The sequence below is a fragment of the Rhinolophus hipposideros genome (genome assembly GCF_964194185.1).
Source record: "Rhinolophus hipposideros genome assembly, chromosome: 20".
Taxonomy (NCBI): Eukaryota; Metazoa; Chordata; class Mammalia; order Chiroptera; family Rhinolophidae; genus Rhinolophus; species Rhinolophus hipposideros.
The window spans coordinates 17,955,760-17,965,042 of NC_138066.1; the positions used below are offsets into that span (position 1 = coordinate 17,955,760).

Genomic DNA, 9,283 nt, shown 5'->3' on the forward strand with positions numbered 1-9,283 from the left:
AGTTCTGTGAGCATCCTTATAACCAGTGTTTTTAACTCTGTGTTTTGTAGGTTGCTTGCCTCCATTTTGCTTAGTTCTTTTCCTGGAGTTTTCTCCTGTTCTTTCATTTGGGATGTATTTCTTTGTTTCCTCATTTTGGCTGCCTCTCTGTGTTTGTTTCTATGTATTAGGTAGATCTGCTACACCTCCCAATCTTGCCGGGTGGCCTTATGTACCAGGTGCATTGTGAGGCCCAGTGGCACAGTTTCCCTGGTCACCTGCACTGGGTGCTCCAGGAGTGTCTCTTGTGGGGGTTGTGTGTGCCCTCCTGTTGTAGTTGAGCCTTGATTGTTATTGGCACATCAGTAGGTGGGATTGACCCTCAGGCTGACTGAGGGTTATCTACTTTTGGATACAACAACTTGTACTGCAGTGTGTATTGGTGAACATATGCAGTCACTTGGTGGAGTGGAATTGTTAGGTCATAAAACATGCATATCTGTAGCCTATCTATAGATACCTGTAAATACTGCCAAACAGTATTCCAGTGTGCTTGTACCAATTCACACTCATCAGCAAAGTTTTTTCAGATCTTTGGTACCACGTGGTATTGCCAGTTTTTTTAGTTAGCGCCATTTGGGTAGGTGTGTCATGGTATCTCCTTATGTGTTACCCTGATGACTAATGATGTTGAGCACCTTTTCAAATGCTTGTTGACCAGTTGGAAATTCTCTTTTTTGAAGTAAAAACTGTTCCTTATTTCTAAAAATTTCTAAAAATTGAATTGTCTTTTTCTTTCTTTTTTTTGTTATTAGTGAAAAAAAAATGTAGGGTTTATCATACCTTTTTAATTTGGTTTTAAATATTTTTAAGGTTTGAAAGTGTTTAAAGTTTGTAATTCCTAGTAGGAAAACATTATCTGAACAAACATCCTAATGGTAAACCACTGTAAAGTGGTACAGCTGCATTTGGGGCACAGGGGTAGGGATTCTCTGCAAAGTGCCCCAGCTTTCTTCACAAGAAGGTCAGAGGTACACTGGTTTGTTTTATTGTGACATCCATTGGGTGATCTAAGTTGCTTCCCCTTCAGCAAGGGCTTTATTTGTCAGAAGGGCATTATGCTTGACCTCCAAACTTGGCTGACAATTTACTGATGAGACTCATAACTTTTGGGTTGCTCTGGTATTTTGACATATTTGCTGGGTTCTGGGCCGTGTCCTGGAAGACCGCCATAACTTCTGGGTCCTGCATGGCTGCAAGAACCTCTGGATCACTATGAATTTCATTGAGCCCAGGCATTGCTCCCATTCCAGGCATTCTCTCAGGAAAGTGACCTGGAAAAGAGCCACACTGAGCTCCTGATTGTTGCCTGGCTTCTTTCTCCCTCTGGGATCTCAAATTTTCTTCCAGAGCCTTCTTAAGTCTTTCCGTTTTTTCTTTCATGTCTCGCTCTTCACATTTCTGCTTATACTTTCTCCAACATTCTGCAATTTTCTGGGCCCTAGGTTGAACTTCTTTCAGCATTGCACAAGTATCTTCAACATAATCCAATGTACACACAAGGGCAAGATCAAGGGCTGCTTCTTCCCAATAACTGAGAAGTCTGTGTGCTTGCCCTCGCCACTCGTAGGGCTGAACTGAATCAGGAATGATTTCAGTAGCTCTGTCACAGGCTCAGATGGCAGCCTTTGGCTCCTGTAATTTGATGAGGACATTGGCTCTCTTGGCATACAGAATGGCCAAGCGAGGATTCAGCCTGATGGCAGCTGTGAACAAGTGAATGGGTTTCTGTAGTTCCCCATCATTTAGGGCATCAATGGCAGTCCCACCCCTTTATTGATGATGAATCTAATCCATCATCTCCTCAGTTATCGCTACATTTTCGCCTCCCATTTCTTGAGGGGCATCAGTGTCTGTTTGAATCACACCTTCAATATCAATTTCTAGATCACTTTCTTCACTTGATGTTTTGTCTGTCTTTATGTTTTTTTCCACCTTTGTACTGTTTTTCCTTCCTTGATGTTTTCTCTTGATTTAGTTTCATGAGTAGCAGGTGGTATTTTACCCCCTCCCCCACGCTCTGCACCCACTCCCCCAGAAAGCACATTTCCTCAGTGTGCAGACGTTTGGATCCTGCTTATACATTTTCATGAAGGCACACAGCTAGCTCACTTTGTGGGGGTCCGTGTTCGGGAAGCAGCGGGTGTGGCTGAGGCTGCGGCCTGATTCCAGGCTCTGGCGTTAGCTCGGTGTGACCACATAGATGTGAATTGTCTTTTTCTTGTTGATTTACAGAAGTTATATATTTGGGATACAAATCCCTTGTTAGATATAATGACCAATATCTTCTTTCAGACTACGGTGTACCTTTTTACTTTCTTAATGTCTTTTGATGAACAGACATTTTTAATTTTAATGAGGTCCAATTTATCAACTTCTTTTATGGCTAATGCTTTTGATGTTCTGTTTAAGAAATCTCTGCCTTGCCCAAAGTCATGAAGATATTCTTCTGTTTTCTTCCAGAAGCTTTATTGTTTTACCTTTCAGATCTAGGTCTATAATCCATTATGAATTAATTTTTGTGCTTGACATGAGGTAGAGGTCAAAGTTCATTATATTCCATATGGCAACCCAATTGTTCCAGTACCAATCAGTGAAAAGACCATCCTTTCCACTGGGATAAGAGGCCTGCATTTAATGTTGAATTCTAGTCTTTTAACGGCATCTGGACACCTGTAGTGTGTTTGAACCTGAGGGTGATCCCTAGACTGTGGCCCAGGAGGAAAATATGAAGGGGTGAGGGGTCTAGATGCTTTGGGCTGAAATAGTATGGAACCATCAACTCTAAAAGGTGGATGAGGCATATAGGGAAAGGAGGCTGCTTCTTTCCATCTGTGAAATTCTCCTTCTTCATGACGCTTAGAAAGATGATTCATGAGGCCAAGATTTTTTTTCAGCTGTTGCTGGAAAAACGAGATTTCCAAGAAACTGCCAGTGGAAAAAAATGAACCCATCTTTGCATTTTAAAATGTTTTTATTCTTCATGATGGCTCTGTCAAATTTTCGCTTCCGGAAGGAAGCAGGCTTTAAAACATGGAATATTCAGTAAGCCAGTACTGAAGCGGCCATAACCAGGGAAAGTCCTAAATATTTTGAGGAGTATTGAAAACTGTTTATTTTTGTAACTGAAAGAGAAAGAGTGTCCTGGGCTCAGGTTCTGAAGACATCAGACTGTGGACTAATATTTTCCAGACAGATGACTGCTGTCCAGAGCGTTTCTGGACCACTCCCCAGGGCTTTCTCTCTGGCTACGTGAGCCCCGGCAGCCACTCTGCCATCTGCAAGGGACAAGAAAGCGGCTTTTGTATATATCAGTCTGGTACTCTGAGGATAGGGCAGAAAGGTGCTTATTATGTCTCATCATTTCCGCAGTTTGTGGGCTTGGACTTGTGGCTGGGGGGCACGGAGCCAGAGAGTGGACATGGGGGTGAGGGCCGTGGCCATTGAGTTGTTGCTGGAAGAGAATTTCCTTCCCTGACTCATGTAACCATCCCTGACTCTGTAACCTGACTCTGTAACCAGAGTCACATGAGTGACTCTGTAACTCATGTAACCTTCCCTGACTCAGAACCTGTAGTCTGCAGGGCAGCTGTGCCTGGGGATAAAGCACCCAAGTGGGATGGGTGGGTTCCACCCACCAAGGATCACCCTTGAGGCCCACTCTCCTTGGAAGATGGTAGTGATTGCAATGAGCAAATAATTTATTCTCTGCCATATTAGGTCAGAGAATGTCAATGCATGCACCTAACAATTATTTATCAAGGCAGGCACTATGCTAGGTGCTAGGTATACATAAATGAACAAACCAGACAAAAACTCCTGCTCTCATAGGGCCTTCATTCTAGTGGGGGAAAACAGACAACGAACAGATAAGTAAATTGCATAGGATCTGAAGTTAAGTTCCGGGGGGAGATACATAGAGCAGGATAAGGGGAATCGGGAGGGTCAGGGGAAGGCGAGGCCTGTAATTGTACATGGAAATGTCAAGGTTGGCCTCAGTGAGGAGATGACATAGGAGACTCCCAGGAGGAAAGAACGTGAGACGTGGGATTATCTGGAGGACACGGTGTCCATGAAAGTTTGCCTCAAGCCTAGATTAGATAAATTCTGAATTCAAACCTCCCTCCCTCCCTTTCTACCTGCCTCCCTCCCTTCCTTCCTCCCTTCCACACACATTAATTGGATGCGAACCATACGTGTACCAGACACTTTCTCACCCCCTATGGTTCTCTTCTCACTGCGAAACAATGGACAGGTGTTCTCAGTTGCTGAGCGTTCTCTAGGGCCCTTGAAACACAACGTGGACATCTTCAGACATGCGCCCAATATGGCAGGACAGATGGGAATGTAGTGATGGGTCGTCTCTCTCATATTAGAACCTCATAGATGCCCCTGGAATGATATTAAATTGTAATATGTTCACTCCAACTCTTTTTATTTCATCTTAACTAGCCCCTATCTTCTGAGGCCTTTGATGGGCATTTTAATTAAATCATGAAGAGCCCTTTGTCTCCTGAGAAGGAGGATTGAAATCTCCCCATCCCTCCCCATCCCTCCACCTCCACACCACCGCACCCCCCAACCCCTCTGTCTCCTCACTGCCCTGACTGCTGAGGAACGTACGTTGTTCCCAACAGGGTGTGGGGATGGCAGGACCCAGTTCTGGATACGGTCTCCACCCCAAACTTCACTCCTAGGTTCAGAAGGAGTCTTCCCAGAGATACGGCCGCCATACGTAGATGGAGCAGTTGCTGGAGGTGGGATTCTTAATAAAACATTGTTGAAAACAACCTGCCTCCCCACTCCTGTTCTATGTGCCTCGCTGCTCTGGCCTGTTGTAAGCAGCCGTGAACCTTTTCAACATTACACTTCAGCTTTATGGCTTCCCTGACACGACTGGCCAGAGCTATCTGTTGCTGCACTGTGAATGTCCTTGCCTTGGGGTTAGTCATTCATCTGTTCATTCAGGCATTTTTTTTCATTCTGCAATCATTCATTCATTTCCACCTTCATGTCCCATAGGCATTTCAACCTTAACACATCCAATTTTGAGTCCCTGATCTACTCCCACCCCAAATCAGATCCTCCTCTTGTCTTTTCTGGCTCAGTAAGATGCCACTTACTCAAACAGAGCAGCCAGAAACCTGGGAATCACCCTGACTCCGACCTTGCCCTCTCTCTCCGTCTATCAGCATGTCCTGTGGGTACCATCTCCAAACGTTTTAGTCCCACCTCTGGCACCCACACTACCTGTATAACCTTGGGGATGCTGGTTAACCTCTCTGTGCTTTTTCCCATAGTAACATGGAAATAATATCACTACCTCAGAGGATTGTTTTGACAGGATAGGAGTTAATACCTATAAAGAACAGTATCTGGCACATAGTAAGAGCTAAATACCGTGTTTCCACGAAAATAAGACCTACCCCGAAAATAAGCCCCAGTTAAGATTGTCAGCCAGACAGATGCATTCAGTACGTATGACAATGTTCCAGAAGAAGATGACATGACTGTATTTGAATAAATGTAGATTGTTGTACATGAAAAAAATAAGACATTCCCTGAAAATATTCCCTAATGAATCTTTTGGAGCGAAAATTAATATAAGACCCGGTCTCATTTTCAGGGAGATACGGTATAAGACTCGGTCTTATTTTGGGGGAAACACAGTGTATGTTGACTGACAGATAACAATGTTGGTCATGTCCCCATCCTTGAACCGTGGGAGTTCATAATACTGTGCTTTTAATGTTGTGGGTTTTAGTCTGAGTGCATGGAACATTACATTAAAATGTAATAAAGGATAAAAATGTAAGTTAACCAAAAAAACCAATATTGTAAAAGAATAATGATATGGAAAAAGTGTTTGTTTACATATATTATTGTTAAGCAAAACTAAAAAACATGTTACAAAACAGTATCATGGCATGATCTCATTTTTGTAAAAGAAATTGTGTGTGTGTGTGTGTGTGTGTATGTGTAAAAGAACCAATCCAAATGTTAATAATATAATTACCCCCTAGGGGGTAGGATTACATAGGGTTTTAATTGTCTTTTTGTTGCTTTGTATTCTTATACAACAAGTTCTATATAACTCTTACAATAAAAAAAAAAGTTAACCAGAATAAAAGTAAGCAGTTGCCATATCATTTGGTAGCTCCCTCTCCTATATTATGAGGGGTCCACACCGCTTGGCACAGCCTCCAGGAGCTTTGTGATCTGGTTCCTTCTGTGGCCCAGTCACTCCTCCCCTCCCCTGCCATTTGCTCCTTCTCAGCTGACCTAAGGATTCCCAGCCCCAGCCTGCTGTTCAGGCTTCCATGCCTGTACGTATGCTATTTCCTTTGCCTAGAAATCCTTTTCTCCACTTGCCAGCTCAGTGGATAGATTCTTCAAATCCCAGATCAATGATCCCTAAAAAACAACATTGATAAGTGGTACTTCATCCGAATTTAATACTTTAGATTTGCAAACAACACTTTGAAAAATGGAAAAGACTGGGAGAAAATATTTGCAAATTACCTGTTGGAAAAAGGATTCACACCCAGAGCATATAAAAAGGTACAAAACTCAGTAGCAAAACAAATGACAAATTTTAAAACTGAGGAAAAAACTTGACCAGACACTTCACCAAAGAAGATACACAGATGACAAATCAATGCATGAAAAGATACTCAACATCATTAGTCAATAGGGAAATGCAAAACCACAATGAGATAATACTCAACATCATTAGTCAATAGGGAAATGCAAAACTACAATGAGATCTCCCTACACAGCTATTAAAGGGCTACACAAACAAAAACCTGATAATACCAGGGGCTGACTGGTACATGGAGCAACGGGAACTCCTACATCATTGGTGGAAATGTGATATCGTACAGCCCTTCTGGAAAATAGGTTGGAGCTTTCCCCTACACTTACCACATGACCCAGCAATCCCACTCCTAGGTGTTTAACCTAGAGAAATGAAACTTATGTTCACACAGAAACCTGTATACAAATGTACAGGTTCCTCTATGTAACTGTCAAAATGCAGCTGTCCGCATAATTGTCAAAAACTGGAGACCACCCAAATGTCTTTTCAGTGGCTGACTCATTAAATTGTGGTTCATTCGTGCAGTGGATTACTCTTCAGCAACAAAACAGAATGAGTTATTGATAGTCAACCCCATGGATGATTCTCAAAGGCGTTATGCTGGGTGAAAGAAATCATTCTCAAAATGTTGCACATGCTATGATGCAATTTATATACCAGTCTAGAAAATGCAAGATACAGGGATGGAGAACATATCACTGGTTACCACGAATTCAGGTTGTGCGTAGGGGTTGACCATCAAGGGGCAGCATATGAGAAATTTTGGGGGGATGATGGAATTGTTCTGTATCCTTCGTATGGTAGTGGTTACAGGAATCTGCATAAGTGTTAAATCTCATAGACCTTTACACCAAAAGAAAAAAAAAAGTCAATGCTAATTAAAAAACAAAACTCTGTTCAGGAAGTCCCTGCCCTGAGAATCCTGCCCTGTCTTCCTGACACTCGACTCGCTCCTCTGGGTTCCGACGGGAAAAGCGCGATCACACAGACTGCATGCAAATCTCTTGTGTGGGAAATGGAGTGGGAGAGGAGAAGCTCGCGGGAGGTTTCAGTGAGTCAGGTGGTCAATGCCGTGTAACTTCATGCAAGTGTTTGACCTCTTCGGCTTCCAGGGGAAAAAAAACCCGAGTCTCTATTTCACGGGGCACAGGTGGGTGCACCAAGCCATCATCAAATTGGCTGTTCACTAAAGTCACTTTAATTGTCTTTTCAACAGGAATTTCGGCCGGCCCTCCGCTTCCTCAGAGCCCAGTAAATGCAGTATCAGAGGTACTTTCCAGTGTCCCCTTATCATCATCTAGCTCCTCTCCTTCCTCAATTCCTGGTAAACCGTTTGCTTTTACTTTACCACGAAATCGGAGACTTCCTCAATACAGCAATAGTACCCGTGTTAAATTCTGTGAGGCAGCTGCAAAAATGCAAGTTCCACGCACCGGTTCTCTCGAGGAATGAGTTTCCTGTGGACTCCTCGGGGCAATAAGGAAGTATGGCCAGGAGTCACACAGCCTGGGAAGTTGTGACGCTGAATGCAGTTCTGTCCAGGCCTGGGTTTTCTCCACATGGCCCGGCTGAAGCGTCCTGCTCCTCCTGCAGTAGTCTGCCCTCCCCTCCCCTCCTGAGGGTGCCTGTGCACTCATGGCTTCTTCTGCCCTGTGGCTCCCGCCCTCCACCTTCTCTCTGAGGGTCTTTTGGAGGTCTACTCTGCTATCAACTGCTGCTCCTCTGTCTCCAGTTCAAACCCTTGGAGGCAGAGGGTCCACAGGCCACCTCTGAAGTCACTGGCTGTCTCAGGGAGACGTGTCCACCCTTGTCCAATCAACTGGGAAGGGTCATATGATACACAGCAGGGAGACAGGCCCAGGAAACCCCTCAGAAGTGGCTGGGCTGCGGCAGATGTCCTGATTCTTCTAGAAGGACTCTCTCTGAATAGGAGTTAAGTATGAATGACAAAACAATCCCTACGGAATTACAGACCAAACAGGGGCCTGGAACAAGGTTGCAATCACAAAGCCGCCTGTGTTTCTGTGCATTTTCCCCACCTCCCCCAACCCAACGTATGCTGCGATTTTCCTTCTGGTCAAACTGAGAGTGTATATTCCCCCTGATACATCCCTTGGTCAAAGGTCCACAAGATCATCGGACAACTTAAACAGCAGCTCGTGAGGTGCATGTCGCCGTTGTCTCCGTGTTACATGGAACCAGGAAACCAGATGGGGCAGGTTATGCACATGTGTCAGGAGCCAAAAGCCAGGGTCACCTCCTACAGAAAGGCTCCAAGGAACCTTAACGGAGAGAACAGAGGGCTGACGTGGCCCAACCAAAGCTGCACAGTCATATAAGGAAGGAGCCAAGAGGACGTGCTTAAATGGCGGGAAGGCATTTAGAACTTCTTCTTGAATCAGCATCCAACATCCTCAGAGGATGAAGTTGGGGGGAAACGGACCAAACACTTCTTCCTCCTCCGTTTGGCCTCACCCTAACCCACCTGTAGCTGTGCCGCCTGCCGTCCGCCCACATGCCTCATTCCAGTGCACCCTATGAATTGCAGCTGTCAGTATTCGCATCTCTGGGCCTGAGGGCTTTTCCAGAACCGAGGAAGGCCCCTCTGCTCACAGCAGGCCTCGGGGTGTTAACCTTCCCTGGGAG

General features: G+C 44.5%; 1 pseudogene across 1 annotated transcript; it reads right to left on the bottom strand.

Moving 5' to 3' along the window:
- Positions 1 to 1,095: 1,095 nt before the first annotated feature.
- LOC308489307 (hsc70-interacting protein-like) lies at positions 1,096 to 2,124 on the bottom strand (annotated as a pseudogene). The gene has a single exon. The product of its transcript is annotated as a hsc70-interacting protein-like (transcript).
- Between the last annotated feature and the right edge of the window lie 7,159 nt (positions 2,125 to 9,283).